General features: G+C 36.9%; 1 non-coding gene across 1 annotated transcript; it reads left to right on the top strand.

Moving 5' to 3' along the window:
- Window positions 1-17,937: 17,937 nt before the first annotated feature.
- Window positions 17,938-18,039, top strand: LOC149162187 (U6 spliceosomal RNA). Its single transcript, XR_016262054.1, has one exon. It is a non-coding gene; the product is annotated as a U6 spliceosomal RNA (small nuclear RNA).
- The last annotated feature ends 324 nt before the right edge of the window (window positions 18,040-18,363 follow it).

Genomic DNA, 18,363 nt, shown 5'->3' with positions numbered 1-18,363 from the left:
ACAAAAAGTTGAAATATGTTTTTTAACTTCCACTTCCACCTATATGCTTCAATAAATCTTACTTAGTGAAAAGTCTAAGACATTTTTTCTCAAATTTAAATGCCGCATATGAAAATATTTATGGAGAATCAGAGAGGGAATGGGGAAAAACACTTAGAGAATTTCATGACCTTCTCATCATTAAAAATATTTTACATAGACCAAATTTTTTCCATAATCACATAAAGTTAATTACTTCTGAAAATATATAGGATTTCCATGAATTTTCTAAAAATATCTTGGATGACAATGTAGAAATATGTTTCTAAAAATGAGTCAAACTAACAACTAACTTTTCAAATGCTTTAGTTATCAAGAGAGATTATTCCTTGTCACTCCCCCTTAATTTCAACTATTACATTCATCAACACTAACAATTTATCTAAGTCTCAACTAGGCTTACAACACCTAGATCAATTCAAAAACTAGTTTTACTTCTACATGCTGGTGTAGGTTGTCCTTAGCACTACATTGTATAATATTTTTCTTCCTTTTGCTCCAAATTTTGTACTATGCATATTTTTTCTTTTTCTTTAATATTTCCTTTCCTTCATTGTTGTCTTCATCTAGTTCTTTTTCTACATCTTCTTGTGCCTCAACTATTATTGATTGAACTTTTATATTGAGCTGTGTAAGGCTAAAAAAAAATATCTTTGTGTTATTTCATCTCCACTTCTATTGTTACAATAGCCTCAATAACTCTAATGGGTTCCTTAAAATATTTTTTTCCTTCTTGTGTTGTATTTATGATAACTTTTTCATAACCGCTTTCGTCTTTATCACACACGCTTTTCATGCCACTCTTCAAGAAAAGCTAATTTAGCTTCATAATCGAATTCAACTTTCATTACTATGTTACCCCACATATCATTGTTGTTGAAAAGGAAATTTTAATGTCATCCTCAACAGGTGTATCTACACACTCAACTTCATTGTTTTTACCATGTTCATGCACTACATCTTGTAGAGAATCACCTTTTGTTTCTACAACTTATTCAAATATATTGTTTAGGATAATTGTAGTCTCCATGTTTTTTATTCCTTATTCTACTTCGACAGACTGTTATAAAGCTTCTCATGTTATTTTGCAATATCAAAATCTCCTACTTCTCCTGTTACAATGGGAACTTCAATAATAATTGATGTTTTGCGACTCAACTCAATGTTGATCAATATTTCTTGCCCTTCAACTGTCTACCATTTTCAAAATATTCCAAGCTTCTTTGGACATGGTTGCTACTGCAATCTTAAGAATATTATTATCATCCAAACCTTGTTGAATGAGAAATAATGTTGTTGCATCATCCTCCCACAACAAGTTGATTCTTTTGATATAGTTTCATAGCCTCATAGGCCACCTAACTTGAGGGTTCCTCAAATCCATTCAAAACAATGTTCCATAAATCATCTATTTATTGAGCCTAGAGGGTCATTCTAAAATCTCATATGACTGAAATATGTAATTCCATCCATTTATGTAGGAGCATCGCCATATGAAATTTTGCTTTGTGTAATATGCCAAGGGGATCTTGTAAATTCTCGATATATGTTTTATTTTTCTCCAGTTTATTTTAGTAAATTAGAATTACGAGGATTTTATGATATATCCAACTATCCTGATTCTAAAGGAATGTGGATCATTAGGCTGTTGGGATACTTTGAAGTGATTCTTTGTAAATATTGATAGGCATTTAAATTAGTTGTTATGTAGAAAATATCTTTGGACATGTGTCCAACTAGTTTTTGGACTGTTAGGATATTTTTAGTTATATGTAAGTATGTACAGGAGGAGGACAAACAACTCTTGGGGTTGAAGGTGAGGGAAGAAAGTAAAATCATGAGAATGAAAGGCAAAGCTCGGTGAATGAGAATTGAGACTCCCTCTATAAATATCTGTTTTAAAAGTCTATATCGAACCAGTATGAAATTTTGTGTTCATGTTCTCCTATCTGTATTACTTGCAATATTCTAGTTAGTATGGAGAAAAAAATGCATTTTGTTCTTATATTTTCATGGACATGGGGTTTAGGCCCGAGTTTGTAATTACACACCTTTGTGAATGTTGTATGGTTGTTTTTCTTATGTTATATGATTGATTATCTTGGCATTGAATTTATTTGTTATTCCAATACTTCTGTATGTTAATCAAGATACATGAGATTGTGCTATCAAACTAGTCTGTAAAGGAATATTATGTAGGCAAGGGTAGTTTATGCAACTAGTTAGGTGAGGGGGCAAATTAATACAACACTGAGCCTCTAGCACTTTGTATATAGTATAATGAAAAATCGGTAGATCTCCCAAATCCTGTGGTATTGGCAGACATGAGCAAGAAGCGATCAAAGAAGATTATGTGTTGCCAAGAGTAAGGGACATGTCAAAACAAGGATGAATGATGAATTTATTTGTATAGGAAGTCGTTGAAGGCCCAATAGAAAAGACCTATCAGTCAGAAGAAGAGAATCATACCTACGACATTGAATGTGATAGGTGAAAAAGAAGATTGAAAAGAAATTCGAGCCTTGGAAAAGGTTTATTTGTAATTGGGAAGAGATTTTTTAAACATCCAAGGATCCGGTGGGGAAATCAATAGTTTGGATCTGACATTAAAATGTCACAATAAGCTAAGGAATGGGAGTGAGTCTCTGACCACTAACTCTTGTGGGCCACTGGTTGAAGGTTGGGCTTTGGAAGCCAAGCCTCACTCGAATTATGGTGAGAACCTTGAATCTTGACCTAGAGTGGGACCCGTGAAGCATTTTCCCTATAAATAAACAACACTCATATTTGTGGGATATAACAAGGAGTATAATCAGGACTGATTCGTAAATTGATTACTAGGGTATCAAGAATCCGCCCCTTTCTTATATTAATAATCTTGGTTGAGTTTGGGACTAGGGTGAGGTCGTCAGAACATGAACAAGGCCAAATCTGACCATTTGTCCACGAGCTTGGGTGTATGAAGGACCCATGAAATAGATGTATTTTTATTTTGGAACTAAATTTATGTTCATAGGAGAAGTGAAAGGGGTTTTTCCGAAATAAATGACCCATTGCATAACGGAAATAAGAGTTTATATTTTAATAAGAAGATGAGGGAGATAGCGTTGAAGCATGGAGGAGAGAATAAAGTTCGTTTTATTAACTTTAAAAATTAATAGGCCAAGATTTATAATGCGAATGTGAGTTTTCAAAAAAACAGTGATTAAGGAGGTTCGAAGGTGCAACATAAAAGAGAAAAAATGTGCAGTCACTGCATAAGGGTGATAGGGTTATGGGAATAGTTAGTAGGGCACCGAAGGGGCCTACTATCATTGTATTATTAGAGCATTATCATATAAATATTGTAACCAACATATGTTGCAGCGAGTGAGGAAGAGAATACACTGGACCAAAAGGTAATAAATTATCTGTTTAATTAACATTGACTCGTAGTTTAATGTTGAAAGGACATGACATAGAAGACAAGAGACAAGTAAACGAAGCTACCCAAAAGGAGGAACGCAGTACCATATTATGAAAAGGAACAAGTCTAGGAGAAGATATTAAAATAATCTTCTAGGAAGAGGAAAAAGTACAAAGGATCAAATTTCCAGCAAAGAGTAGAGTTGGAAGTAGAAAAGAGAACCCAGCTAAGAAAAAGATACTAAAGAGAAACCATGACAGAAAACTGGTCATTAAGTTGTTTAAAGTTTGGCAAGTAAATAATTGCAGGTAATATTATGCTATGAAACAAGCTCACAAAAAGATAGAAAATATAGATGAATGCCTTAGAAATAAGCCTCTTTGAGGGGGCAACCTCCTTTACATTACACAAATGAACAATCCTTGGATGATACAAATGACAAGACCTCCTTTCTACATATAGGAGTCTAAGGGGTCATAATATAATAAGAGCCAACATAACAATAATAATGTAAGGGCACAATAATAACAATAGTGGGCTTCTATGGGGCACAATAATAACAATATGGGGACTACATGGGCACAACAATATAATAAGGGGGTTGTACTAATAACAATAAGGGGTTACACTAGTAATATAGGGACCGAACATGCCCCTCTCCTTCAAAAAGTGTTGTCCTCAACGTTTGACTAGTTCTTGATGCTTCTATATAAATTCTTGTCCTCCGATGTGCAATCTTCAATGGGTAAGTTCTTCCACTTGATGAGGTACTCTGAAATTGATCTATTTCGTAGCTTTCGATTTGTCAGTTCTGTGACTGCTTCAGGTTCCAATATGATTTTTCCTTCCTTGTCAAGTTCTCACAATATTGTTTAAACTAGGATCTTTTGCAACTTTTGAATGAGTTCCCACTTCTTTGGGCATATGGATATATGTAAGGCCTGATGTTTGAAGGAACACTTTGTGGAATCAAATGAATAGCATGATCATGATCACAAATAGGTGGGAGGCCTTTGGGAGTTTCAAATACCTTGGAATGATTGTCCAAAACATTTTGGAGATATGGAGAAATACATGATTTCGATGTGGGATCCTCTAGTGAACATAATTGTGCAATTACACCACGTTTCTCTTTATTTAGAAGCTTTGTCATGTTGTTAGAGTTAATTGTGGAAGGATAGGAGAAACAACGCTTCCATATTTATAGTTTTGAGGGGTAGACTTCCTTGTTGCCGTAATTTTTCTTTCCACTTTGTAACAAATCCCTTTTTCTCTTTTTTCTTCCAATTATTGTGGTGTTGCTCTAAAGAAGGTGTTGCTCTTTGTATATTCACAATGTGCTATCATTTTGTCCATGAAAATTGACCACGTAACAAGTTGTTTACGAGAACAAAGCCCTTTATACCATAAAAATTGATCTGGTTCTAAATATGAAGATGCAATACATACCTTTTGTAACAGTGGTACACCATGTAGATCAAAATATTGCTTCATTTGTAGTATCCAATTTACTGGATCCTTTCCATCAAATTTCCTCATATTGCCTTTTCTTGATTTCAGGAGCTCGATCTTGAAATGACTGTAACTCTGTACTTTCAGATCTCCAAGTTCTGAAATTGTCTCATGCAGTAGCCCTCTGAGTCCTCTTTCTAACCCTGCAAGTCTTATCAAAATTTGATTCTCCAAGAAAGAGTTATGGCCAATCTCCTAAGATGACCTGATTATATAATGTTTCAGTAGAGCAAACTTGTATGAAGGGCCATGTGTCACTATTTCGACCTTTGGATTTGACAACTATGCACAGAAAACTACAGTTCGTCCTCTTTCTGCAAATTCTTACAAAATTTCAATTTGTTGCTCATAGAGAAAGTTAAGACGCTTTTCCCAAGGTCACCTGTTTAGGATGTAATTCGGGAGTCTGCAAAAACCCTAACTTCCTCAGATCATATCTCTGAAAATATAGCGCGGCAAGATTGGAAATTTAGACCCAATATTCAAAACGATTTCTTCTCAAATGGGTTTTTTCTTTAGCTTCTGAAACTTCGTAGCGAAAATACCATGATGACCTGTTTTAGATGAAATTCTGGAGTTTGCAACAATCCTAACTTCCTTAGATCATATCTCCAAAAATATAGTGAGACAGGATCTGAAATTTGTAAACCCAGTTCAGCACAATTTCTTCTCAAATGGGTTTTTTTTATAGCTTCTGAAATGTCGCAGAACAAAAGTTATAGCGGAAATACCATGATGCCCTGTTTGGAGCAGCATAACCCTAGAATCCAAAGCTCTGATACCTAATGTTATGAAACCAGCTCACAAAAGATAGAAAAGATAGATGAACGCCTTAGAAATAAGCCTCTTCGAGGGGGCAACCTCCTTTACATTAAACAAATGAACAATTCTTGGATGATACAAATGACAAGACCTCCTTTCTATATATAGGAGTCTAAGGGGTCATAATATAATCAAAGCCGACATAACAATAATAATGTAAGGGCACAATAATAACAATAGTGGGCTTATATGGGGCACAATGATAACAATATGGGGACTACATGGGCACAAAAATATAATAAGGGGGTTGTACTAATAACAATAAGAGGTTACACTAGTAGTATAGGGACCTAACATATTAGATTTTGATTACATAACTATGACTAACGAGAGTTGTAAAGAATTAGCATATTTTTCAAAAGTGGTGGAAAAAAACCCTTACAGCAAGAGAGGTTGTTGAAGAATACGATCCAGTTGTGGTTGGAGAGAAAAGGTGGGAATGAGGTCCTCAAGTGAAGAGAACCAGAGGTGTTTTCAAGATGTGAGAAAGGTGCAGTAGAATCCAAAGAGGATCAAGAGGTGCTCAAAAGAGGGACACCAATAGGTGTCCGTGAGGTGTTCAAGTAACAAGAAATGGAGAAGACTTCTTACAGCAGCTTGTCTACAACTCACAGTGGACAGGTGAAATCTCATAGGAAGGGAGGAAAAGAGATTTCTACTAATGACCATAATCAAGGGCTCAAAATTACACCACAGCAGAGAAGAAAAGAATGCCAATAGGAATGGCATGCAGAAGAAATTAAGCCAAGAAGAAATTTGATAAGGAGATAGCTTAGATGAAAGAGAGGCCCAAATTTGTGGAGATGGTGATGGAACAAGAAGACTAGAGATAGAGATTGGACTTAAGGAGGAGGTTCAAGTTTCTTTTCATATGGAATGGTTTCAAGAATAAGATCCCTAAGAAGCGAGGGAAGGAGTTGATACATTTTTTGAATGCTTCAGTAAGAGAGGAAGAGATTATATCAAATACGCTTGAGGTTGCAATAGTTCACACTTGTGAACCAGTGAGAGGTGAAATTCTTAGAGAAGAGGGTAATGAGAGACTTTCTAAAATTTTCATGGAATACATGCAAATACCAAAGAAACAGAGGGAGCTTCCAATAAAGGATGTTGATGAGACACTAGTCAAATATCTCAGGGAGTGTGGAGAAAGTCTCATGGAAGAGATGGTGACAGAAATAATAGTGGTGGCTAGATAGCTTTTCATATTTAAAGTCGGTGAACTTTATGTGAATGTAGACCAAGGATATGGATGGAATGTCTAACTGAGAGATGAATACACAATTATTTCCTCCCAAACCCAGAGGCAAGCAAAGAAGGAATGTTGCCAGCAATTGCTAGAAATTGCCATAATAGCAAGTGAGAATAATGATGTTAAAGGGTCCTCAAAAGATATCATGCAAAGGAGGGGAGGTTATAGTGAGTTTTAGATTATGAGACTCATAGAAATTCTCATGGACTACAAGATAGGTCCAAGTCTGCAACAAATTCTAGAAACATTGGAGGAGGCTCAAAAGCCTCACTCTTTTAAAACTGATCATTAAGTTTTATACGTGGAGCATAAAGAGGAACAACCATTACAAGATTTCATACAATATGAGACGAATGTAGGAGGAAATAACATAAAAAGAACTAAGAAATGTCACCAATAGATAAAAGGATTGTATGAAGCAACAATGAGTTTTTAAAGAAATGGGCAACCACCTGGAGTGCCATAAAAATTATGGATGAGGGTTTTGTTTTTCAAATCACTCAAGAAGGACAAAATTAATTTTATGTTGAAATAAAGGAGGATGAACTAGTATCAGAAGGATTTTCCCACAATCTAAGCGAGCTTAAGAGGCTATCAAAAATATGGGCACACAACAAGAGACTGATGGATGAACAAACCCTGAGGGACACTGAAGCTGAGATTGCAGAGTTGGAGGATGAACATGGAAGGGGATACACAACACCTGAACAAAAGGAGAGGCTCACAACCTTAGTATCACAAAGAGGAAAAATATTGAAAGACAAAGAGGAATCATGGAGGCTGTGAAGCAGATCCATTTGGCTTCTTGAAGGCGATGATAACACAAAATTCTATCACAAGTTTGCTAATGGAAGAAAAGCAATTAATACCATTTGGCACTTGAATAATGAACTGGGAAACAGAGTGAATTCCTTTCAACACTTAGCCTCCCTTGGCACATCTCACTTCAAGTAGCTCTACAGAGCTCCCCTCAATGCATCATTGGCTGAAATCATCAGAGTGGCACAATTGTTTCCCCGGTTCGTGGACCAAGAGGATGCCTTGGACCTCAACATAGTTGTCACTATGGGGGAGCTCGAAGCCACTCTGAAATGGTTCAAGAGAGACAAGAGTCCAGGACCAGATGGCTGGTCAATTTGAGTTTTACATTGCTTTTTTCGAACTTCTTGGAGAAGACCTACTCAAGGTCATTGAAGACTATAGAATCACTGGGCGGATGTATGAAGCTTTCAACACCACATTTATTGCGCTCATCCCTAAATCTGATAACCCTGGCTCTTTTGAAGACTTTCGTCCCATCTCCCTCTGTAACTGTATCTATAAGATCATTGCTAAGATCATTGCCAATCGCCTTCATCCCATTTTATCCTCACATATCTCCTCTGAACAATTCGCTTTCCTTCAGGACCGTCAGATCCATGAAGCTGTTGGAACTGCACAAGAGGTGTTGCATTCTGTACAGATGAAGAAGTTGAAAGGTATGATTCTCAAGGTAGACCTCTCAAAAGCTTTCGATCATGCTAGTTGGTTATATATCAGAATGCTCTTAACTCATCTTGGTTTCCCCATAGAGTTTATACAATGGATCATGTGTTGCATAACAAATATAACTTTTAGTGTCCTTATCAATGGGTCGACATCCCCTTTCTTTCACTCAGAAAGAGGTCTCAGGCAGGGATGCCCTCTCTCCCCTCTATTATTTTTGCTCATTATGGAGGGCCTCAACAGACTCATCTTGGAAGAACACAGGATGGGAAGACTACAGGGCATCAGGATTACAGACAGCTGCATACTGACCCATCTCCTCTTTGTAGATGATGTGTTGATCTTCCTTAATGGAGGTATAGGGGATCTGACCAATCTACAGAATATCATGGCCATATTCCGAACTGCTACTGGTATGGAAATCAACAACCTAAAGTCCACTTTAACGGTTTCAGGTTGCACACCTCATGAAATATAGTTCGCCCTCCACATATTCCCATTCACTCTTCTGCAGTTGGATGATGGACTTAGGTACTTGGGTTACCAGCTAAAACCCCTCGGATACAAGATTGCAGATTGGACATGGTTAATTTCTAAGTTAGAGAAAAGGCTTAATATCTGGCACCACAAGTACCTCTCTAGAGCGGGCCAGCTAGTTCTTATTAAAGTTGTACTGGAAGCTACACCTGTATATTGGATGTCCCTAGCCTGGATCCCTAGGGGCATACTCTCTCGAATTCAAAATCTCTGCTGCAGATTTCTTTGGAAGGGCAAACAGTCTGGAAGAATTTTTGCTTGGGCTAGATGGGAGTTACTAGCACTACCAAAGAAATGGGGGGGTTGGGGAATTAAAATACTGGATGATTTCTCTACTGCACTGGCTGCTAAGCTAGGATGGCAACTGGTCACTACATGCAGCTTATGGACAAGGGTGGCATACTCGAAATATATATCTCCCCACAACATGATGGACTGGATCCAACGACCCAACTGGAATAAGTCTGGGATATCTATCATATGGAAAGCAGTAATAAACTCCTTGCCCCTCATCTGAGATGGGATCACTTGGAAAATACAGTCTAGCTCAAGGGTGCACATTGGACTAGATCCCTAGATCGGAAGCGGCAACTCACACAGGCTCCCACAGGAATTGATGCACCTACTCAACAATACAAGTATCATTAATATTAACCATATTTCGGATCCAGAGCACTCCACCATTTTTCAATAGGCATGGAAGACTGCTCATCGTCTACATCCCCCACAGATCTGGCATCATCACTGGGGGGAATACATTGTTGCACTAACTGAATCGCATATCAGGATCACAGAGGGGGAAGATGAGATCATATGGGCCCATGCAAAAAATGATATATACTCTCCAAAGGAAGGATACCTCTGTATCACTGTCATCCATCGACCACCGACTGTTGAACATTGGTGGAAACATCTGTGGAAACTTAAGGCGCCCCCTAGAATGAGATTGTTTATGTGGACAATACTAAAAAACAAGGCCCCTACGGGGGACAACCTGAACAAGAGAGCTCATCATGGTCCATCCTGGTGCTGCATATGCAAGAACAACACAAAAACTATCGACCACCTCTTCCTTACTTGCCCGGTCACTGTGGACCTCTAGAACACCACCCTTCGGGCCATCAATATACACTGTCAATGGCAGGGTACATCTGTTTTGGATGCATGGATATCATGGTGGACATCTGTTACTCTGAATAAGGCCAGGAACCTACCCCTCCTCCTCTGTTGGGCGATATGGATAGCACGAAACCTTTACATCTTCCATAATACCATACCTCATTGGCCCTCCATCACTGCCCGAATACTGGCCACCTATAACTCCATCCCTGACGACGATGTTGCTCCTGCCTCTAGGAACATTGTCCCCGAGGTCATCAACCGAGACTACCCCTGGGCGTATTTCGATGGATCTGCACAGGATGCAAGTTGTGGGGGGGTGCTATACTATACCTCTCCACCTCACATTACTTTAAAATCCAAATGGGACTGGGAAGGGGCACCAATAATTATTCTGAGTTGATCACTCTAAGACATCTCCTACACTTTGCCATGGAGAAACATTGCAGAAATATACAAATCTTTGGGGACTCCAAGAATGTTATCAACTGGATAAACAACACATCAAACTATCATGCATATTCTCTAAGACCTATTTTGGAAGAGGCACACAGATTCATTGCACATTTTGATCATTTTGTTTGTTGCCATATCTACAGGGAACGCAATCAGATTGTCGATCAACTATCCAAGGAAGCTGTGAACCAGCCTCGTGGTACATGGATGATTCAGGAGAAGAGGGACGGTGAACAATATCAATACTACCACCACCCATATATGGACTACACAGCATAACTGGCTCTAAGGGGCCTGATTTACATGTTTATAGTTTTTCTTAATTTATCAGTACAAATGTATATTTCGATTTACTAGATGTATATATATGACAGATAACAGTACTCCCTGCGAGGAGTTTTTTGACCTCTTTAAACAACACAGTAGACAAGTTTCTCCCTGCATGGAGAATCAAAGATATTTTTTGATACATTCTATTTTTGATAGGCGAACAACCTCACCATATAGCATATGCAACTGCATCTACAATATGTAATTTTCTTATATCAATGAAAATTACGATTTTTCCGAGGGGAAAAAAAAGGAGGATGCATTATTGCCTCATAAAGAATATCAGAAGAAGATCTTATCATATAAGGGAGAAGTGTTGAGGTAAGTAATAGAAGAGGTTACAAAGTCTTAAGTTTCTGAAATTGACAATTGGTGTGTGAATGCAGGTATTGAGTTGCCCAAGGAAAACCTAGTTGGCCTAAAGGGTGAAGGGACGTCCTCAATACAAGTTGAGATAATTTTTTGGCAACAAAGGTTAGGACTGATGAATTTTTCTTGTACAATACAAGGAGAGACCGTGATGGACAAAAATAAGGATAAGTATACAAGCAAAGATCTTGTTGCTAAAATGAAAAAGTCAATGTTGGCTTCGAAGATCCTTTAGCAGGAAGCTGATGAATATGATGAAGATGAAGAGCAATACTTAAATGAGCTACTCATGAAGGGTGATGAGGACACTTTAAAGCTATTGGTTGAGCTAAGATCCTTGGAGGAAAAGTTGGTGAATCAAATGATCAACATCCAACATGTAAAAATTGAGCTGAAGGAGGATGGAAGTTGTAACAACGATGGTTAAAACTGCATGTAAAATATATAAGGCCACATTGATGGGACACGTATTCCAAGATGAATGGTGTGGGAAGCATCCTAATGTGTGTTTATTCGGTTTAATATGGCTAAGGAAATTGGAAAAGGCAATGGCTAAGGCTTTGGAAAGGCATGAGACATTTATTGGCATTGTATTTATGAAAATAATGGAAATCAAGAGAAAAGGAAGGTAAAAGGTCACAGGTTGCATGTGAGGAGGAAAATGAAGGAAAATAATGGAAAATGAAGAAAATAGAGGCCACATTAATAAAAAGGCTTTTGAGGATCAGTTTGCAAGCTCTTAGTCAGTGTAAGGTTTTGGCTCAAGATTTTGACACGTTTTGGTAAAGCTCTCTTCTATTCTATTCATTCTCTCTCATATTCTTGGAGACTTAGAGTTTTCTTGGAGAATTCTTCGAGGGTGTGGCATAGTTTCATTATTGGAGTAAGAAAGCAAGGGAAGATCAGGAAAGCACAAGAAGGCGTCTGGATCAACAACTACACCATATTTGCTTGCAGGTACCGAGTTGCATGTATGTTTCCTTCACTAGTTTTGGTATGCATGGCATATGCATGTGGTTTATTCGTTGTGATCTGTCATTAGCATGGAGAATGTCCGAGATTGACAGTGGATTGCCTAGCCTTGCCATTTCCTCGATAGTCGTGGGCATTGTGGTTTTATTTCCTTGTTTTGTTTTGGTTTGTTCTCATGTTTCCTTAGATTGTGTTGAGTTATTAGTTCCTGGAAGCCTTGGTTGGATAAACGTGGCCCTTAGTGGGTCTTGGAATCCCTGGTTGTACAAACGCTCTAAAAGCCAGGAAAATGTTGTGGGTTGAGTTACCAATCTTAGAAGCCTTGGTTGGACAAACGCTTTGGAGCCCAACGACGGTCGTGGGTTGAGTTACTAGTCATGGGAGCTAAGTTGGTACAAACACTCTAGAGCCCTGGAAGGCTTGGATGGAGACCAATCGGATGATGGTTTTGGTGATGTCCAACAAGGTGGTGGAATCATTATTTGATGGGTTGAGGTGGATGGCCTCTAGAAGTACTGGATGAGTTTTAATTGATTTGTTCTATGAGATACCACATTTATGCTTGGAATATGGCACGGGGATGAATGGTTGAAGAGATTTTTGGCTCAGAAATTCTACGGTTCGGTGGAACGTGGAAGTCCCATCCTGAGTTTGGATTTTTCATCATTAATGAAAGGTTATTTATCCTGGTATTTCTATGAGCATTATGATGGATTATATGTGGTGTATATGGATGCGAATTCATTGATATTTATGTCCCTATGTGTTTTATGATAGCATCCATGTATGGATTTCACCATGTTTTTACTTGTAATTGAATTAGCAATGTATCTATGACGTAATGGATGGAATGGAAATTAATGTTTTGAGGCATCAATGCTTGATGGTGAATCTCAGATAAGTAGGAGACCCCTATGCTTATATCCGTTATTTACACCTATAGTTTACATATTCGTGATATCTTTGATGAAATGCTTGTCATGACTAGTATGGGTCTAGTCAAGGTTTCATTCAAGCATTTTCTTTAGTATTGTTATTTCGATGTTATTTTACTGTTTTAAAGAGATGGTTCAATTATGGGTAGTGACCTGGGCTCTGGGCATGAAAAAGTGGCTCAATTCGCAGGGACGCTAGCATAGAACTGACAAATTTAATCTTTGGACGCTGGCAAGAAAGCCTGTGAGAGAAAATTTGGGTTTCTAGATGTTGTCATGCCTGTAGCATGAGAGTGATTAAGGCTTAAGTTCTCCAAAAGTTCACTGGGACCCAAGGGCAACTTGTCTAAAGTATTGTATTGGTTCATGAGGGTCCTATAGCTAATGTTGAATGTATGTATGGTGTGTTTCCGTTGGTTCCATTTCCTTAACGTGACTTAGGAGATCGAATCATATCGCAGTGGCCTCTCTTCACATGTTTACCCCAGTTGGTTGGTTGCTTGGGTAAGATGTGGGAGGAGGGTGGTACAAAAGTATGACCAATATGTAAGGTAAAGTCAAAACGATGAGGATGTTGATGGAAAAATTACCCATGGAAGTGTACAAAAAGAGGAGGGAAATAGCGAGCAAGGATAAGAAGATGATTGTGCAAGATTTCCCTAGGAGCATAAGTAACATGTTACAGAATTATGTGTGGGATCTTGGCAGAGTGAACTCATAAATGGAACAATAAGGCAGTTGTGCACCTGAACATTGACAACATTTTGTTTGGGATCCCGCAAGATTTAATCATTTGACCGGGAGGTTAGATTTTTCCACCTATGGAGTTTGATGCAGGAGCATCACCCTAGGAAATTTTACTTTGTGTAAGATCCCAAGGGGATATTGTAAATTCTAATTGTAGGTTTTATTTTTCTCCAATTCATTTAAGTAAATTATAATTACAAGGATTTTATGATAAGAGTCAATTGTCATGATTCTAGAGGAATCTGGATCGTTAGGTTGTTTGGATATGTTGAAGTGAGTCTTTGTAAATATTGATGGGTGTTTATATTAGTTATTATGTAGCAACTGCTTTGGATATGTGTCCAACTAGTTTTTAGACTATTAGGATATTTTTCAATTATATGTTTGTACAAGAGGAGGAAAGACAACTCTCAGGGTTGAAGGCGAGGGAAAAAGTAAAAGCCTAGGAATGAAAGGAAGAGCTTTGTGAATGAGTGTCACGAATCCCTCTATAAATACCCCTTTTAAAATTTTATATAGAACCAATACAGTTTTTTGTGTTCATATTCTCCTCTCTTAATTACTTGCAAAATTTTGGTTAGTATGGAAAAAAAAAATGCATTTTGTTATTACAGGTTCATGGATGTGGGGTTCAGGACTAAGTTTGTAATTACACACCTTTGTGAATGTCATGTGGCTATTTTTGTTATAGTATCTGATTAATTCTCTTGGAGCTAAATTTATTCAATATTCCAATACTTGTGTATGTTAATGGAGGTACCAGTGCATAGATATCATGAGATTGTGCTTTGAGACTAGTGTGTAAAGGAATATTATGCATGCAGGGGTAGTTTATGTAATCAGTTAGATGAGGGGATGAATTAGTACAGTGCCAAGCCTCTATCACTTCATAGATAGTATAATGAAAAATTGGTAGATCTCCCATAACTCGTGGTATCGGTGGATGTGAGAAGGAAGCGATTGAAGCAAATTATGTGGCGCCAAGAATAAGGGATAAGTTAGAACATTGAGGAATTATCATTTTTTTGTATAAGAAGTCGTTGAAGGCCTAGTAGAAAAGTTCTATCAGTTAGAAGAACAGAGTTAGGCCTCCGAAATTGAATGTGATAGGTGAAAAAGAAGATCGATGAGATATTTGAGCCTTGGTGAAAGTTTATTTGTAATTGGGTCGAGATTGTTTAAACATCCAACGATCCAGTGGGGAAAATTAATAGTTAGGCTCTAACATTACAATGCCACAAATGCTAAGGAAGAAGAGAGATTGTTTGGTCACCGACTCTTGTGGGCCATCGATCACAGGTCAAGCTTTGGAAGCCAAGCCTTGCTCGAATTATGGTGAGAGCCCTAACTCCTAATCTAGAGTGTGAATCGTGAAGCGTTTGTCTTGCAAATAAACAACACTCATGTTTGTGGGATATAACAAGAAGCAGAATATCAAAATATTTGTAGATTGATTCCTAGCGTATTAAGAATCTTCCCTTTTCTTATATTAATAATCTTGGTTGAGTTTGGGACTAGGGTGATATCATCGGAACACAAACAAAGCTAAATCTCAGCCATTTTCCACCAATTTGGGTTTATAAATGACCCACGAAACATACGCAGATTTATATTGGAACCAAAATTATGTTTCTAAGAGAAGCAGAAGGGGTTTTACCAGAATAAAGGACCCCTCGCGCTATGGAAATAAGTTCAGAATTTAATAAGAAAATGAGGGATACAGGGCCACATCGTGGAGGAGAAAATAAAGATCCTTTTATTAGTTTTAAAAATTAATAAGCCATGATTTAAAATGTGAATGTGGGTTTTGAAAAAACAATGATTAAGGAGGTCCGAAGGCGCAAGATAAAAGAGAATAAAGCATAGACACCGAATAAGGGGGATTGAGTTTTCAGCATAGTTTGCAGGACACAGAAGGGGTTTGCAATCATTCTTGTTCAACGTGGAGTTGACACATTTCTCTCTTCAAATAAAAATAAATAAAATATTATCTAAATGGAAAATTAATGGTAGCTATAATAAAAAACAAAATTGAATATGTTATGCATGTTTACATAGGACATAATATAATTTTTTGTAAAGTAATTAGAGTGGAAAAATGTGAGTAAAATGTTTAAATCTTTATACTTTTCAAAAATATTTCAACATGAAATTTAAATAAAATATTTAAATATCTATATTAACTAATATATGTCGATGTCAACTTCATATATATCTACATATAGGGAAAAATGTTAACAATAAAGTATTATAATATGACCTATATTTAAAGAAATTTGATCCCTCTAGACTCATGTGATCTGTATTTAAGATAAATTTAAACTCGTAATATGGTTCCATTTTGATGGCCCAAAATTCATAATTTTTACCAACTTAATCATCATTTAAAACTAACAATAAAAAAAAGCATTTAATTTTTTTTTCCTTATGCCTCCTTATTCTTTTATTTCTTTTAAACCCATTCTTTTAACCAGATAAAATTTATCCACAATATAAAAATAAAAATCAATAAAGCTATACACTCCTCACCAAAACTTCCACATATAATTCATGCCTTTTAAATCTCACCAAAATTTCCACATATAATTCATGCCTTTTAAATCTCAATATTTTAGATAACAAACACATTTAATAAAGGGACTTTTCAAATAAAAACTTAAGGCCTTTTAAAATAATTGAAAACCTCCATGAATAAATACTGTAACTAAGTTATGTGAATGCACCTCAGGATGATGGCAGTGGTCAGGGGTTAAATTTGACGCCCGTATACCCGTATTTAGCCTTTTTACCCGTAAAATACGTTTTAATTTCAAATTTTCACGTCATGTGCAACGTGCCATTAATTTTTAAAAAAGTCAATATGACGGGCAGGTTTAAAAATTAAAAGTTTTACTTTCTTTTTTTTATAAATTTATATATATAAATATATTTAACCAATCCACCAGTACGGTAGTTCGCCAATTTTCCCATATCAGAATTATTGCTTCCGAATTACTTCTGCGAAAATTTCAATGAAAATTGTCTTTAAGAGAGCCAACTGGCACCGTCAAATCTGCTTTGAATATGACCGTAAAACATTAACACAATGGCGATATATCTGCCTGTCTGTGAAAGCAGTTCATTCGAGGACCCCGGACGGTAGCGAGGAACGGATCACAGACAGCCAGGCAAGCGTGAAAGCAGTTGCTGCTGTAAATGCCAATCGGAATGGTTGGTTTTGATATTAAAGAACACTTGTCAGTGGGTCAGTCTGTCTACCTAGTGCATGAATCAACTTTATAATGATGTATAAATATTTTTATCACAGTCGGAACTTTCCAAAATGATACAAAGTAAATTAAGAATTTGGATGATACTGAAACTAAAAGAATTCATACGGAAATTTAATCATATTTAAAATTTAAAAGTTACAGATCTTCTCATTAATAATATGTTCTTGAAATCTGAAAAAGATCTTTGCAGATTGCAATTTTAAAATGGATTAGTTTTTAAGTTCAATAAATCTTTGCGAAATTCTACATAAATTAAATTAGAAAATAACCACAAAACTTTTCAAAATATTGCAGTTAAAACTTCCTGTTCAAAGACCTAAAAAGACTGCAATGGCTTTTTCAATAGTTAACATTGCCTGGTCTTCGAGATGATCGAACGACGGGAAGAGTTTTGAATATCTATGCCTCGAGCACTAGATGTCACTCCTCCATTTCTATCTTTTCGGCGAGGTTTATTAACTACTTCGAAGAGGTTTTTGCTTCGAGCTATGGTAGGTTTACAGTCCTGAAACTTTGGAGAAATAGTTTGTCGATGTGCAAGAAAATCTATACAAGGCTTTATTCGGCTCTGGTTCATTCTCCTAGGCAGGTGAAAAATGTTCCTCCATTTCTGGGTAAGGATAATTAAAAAAAAAGAGAAGTCTTTGTTTTTCTTCTTTTGAATGTAACATGGTTTCGTGCATTGTCTCTTCGGAGACATCCGAAAAATTGGAACGATACATAGAAGATTAGCATGGCCTTTGCGCAAGGATGACACGCACAAATCGAGAAATAGACCAAATTTTTTCTTTCTGAAAATGGTTTCGTGCACAGATTTTGTAACTTCTATTAATTTTCGTTTCAGGTGGAAAGGCGGCGTGAATGGAGCCCAAGGTTTGGGGAAAACACTGAGTTCAGCTCCTCATATTGGGCACGAAACAATAATATGGACAAATGCACCGGGTATCTGTGTTTTTCTTAGCTTAACCTCTAAAGGCTGGGATAGCCGTGAGTTTTAGAAATTTTGAGGGTTTCTCTGCTACATACCTTTACTATCTCTAGTAATTTGTTTTTAAAAGTATCATCGGGTTTTTCTAAGGTGAAGTTTGTATATTGTTTTAAGGGCATGGG

The sequence above is a fragment of the Pinus tabuliformis genome, chromosome 5_2, assembly GCF_031772625.1.
Source record: "Pinus tabuliformis cultivar Carrire ecotype Pingquan chromosome 5_2, CPIR1, whole genome shotgun sequence".
In the NCBI taxonomy this organism is placed as follows: Eukaryota; Viridiplantae; Streptophyta; class Pinopsida; order Pinales; family Pinaceae; genus Pinus; species Pinus tabuliformis.
The sequence above is the reverse complement of the archived record's forward strand: the minus strand, read 5'-3'. Positions and strand labels throughout refer to the sequence as shown.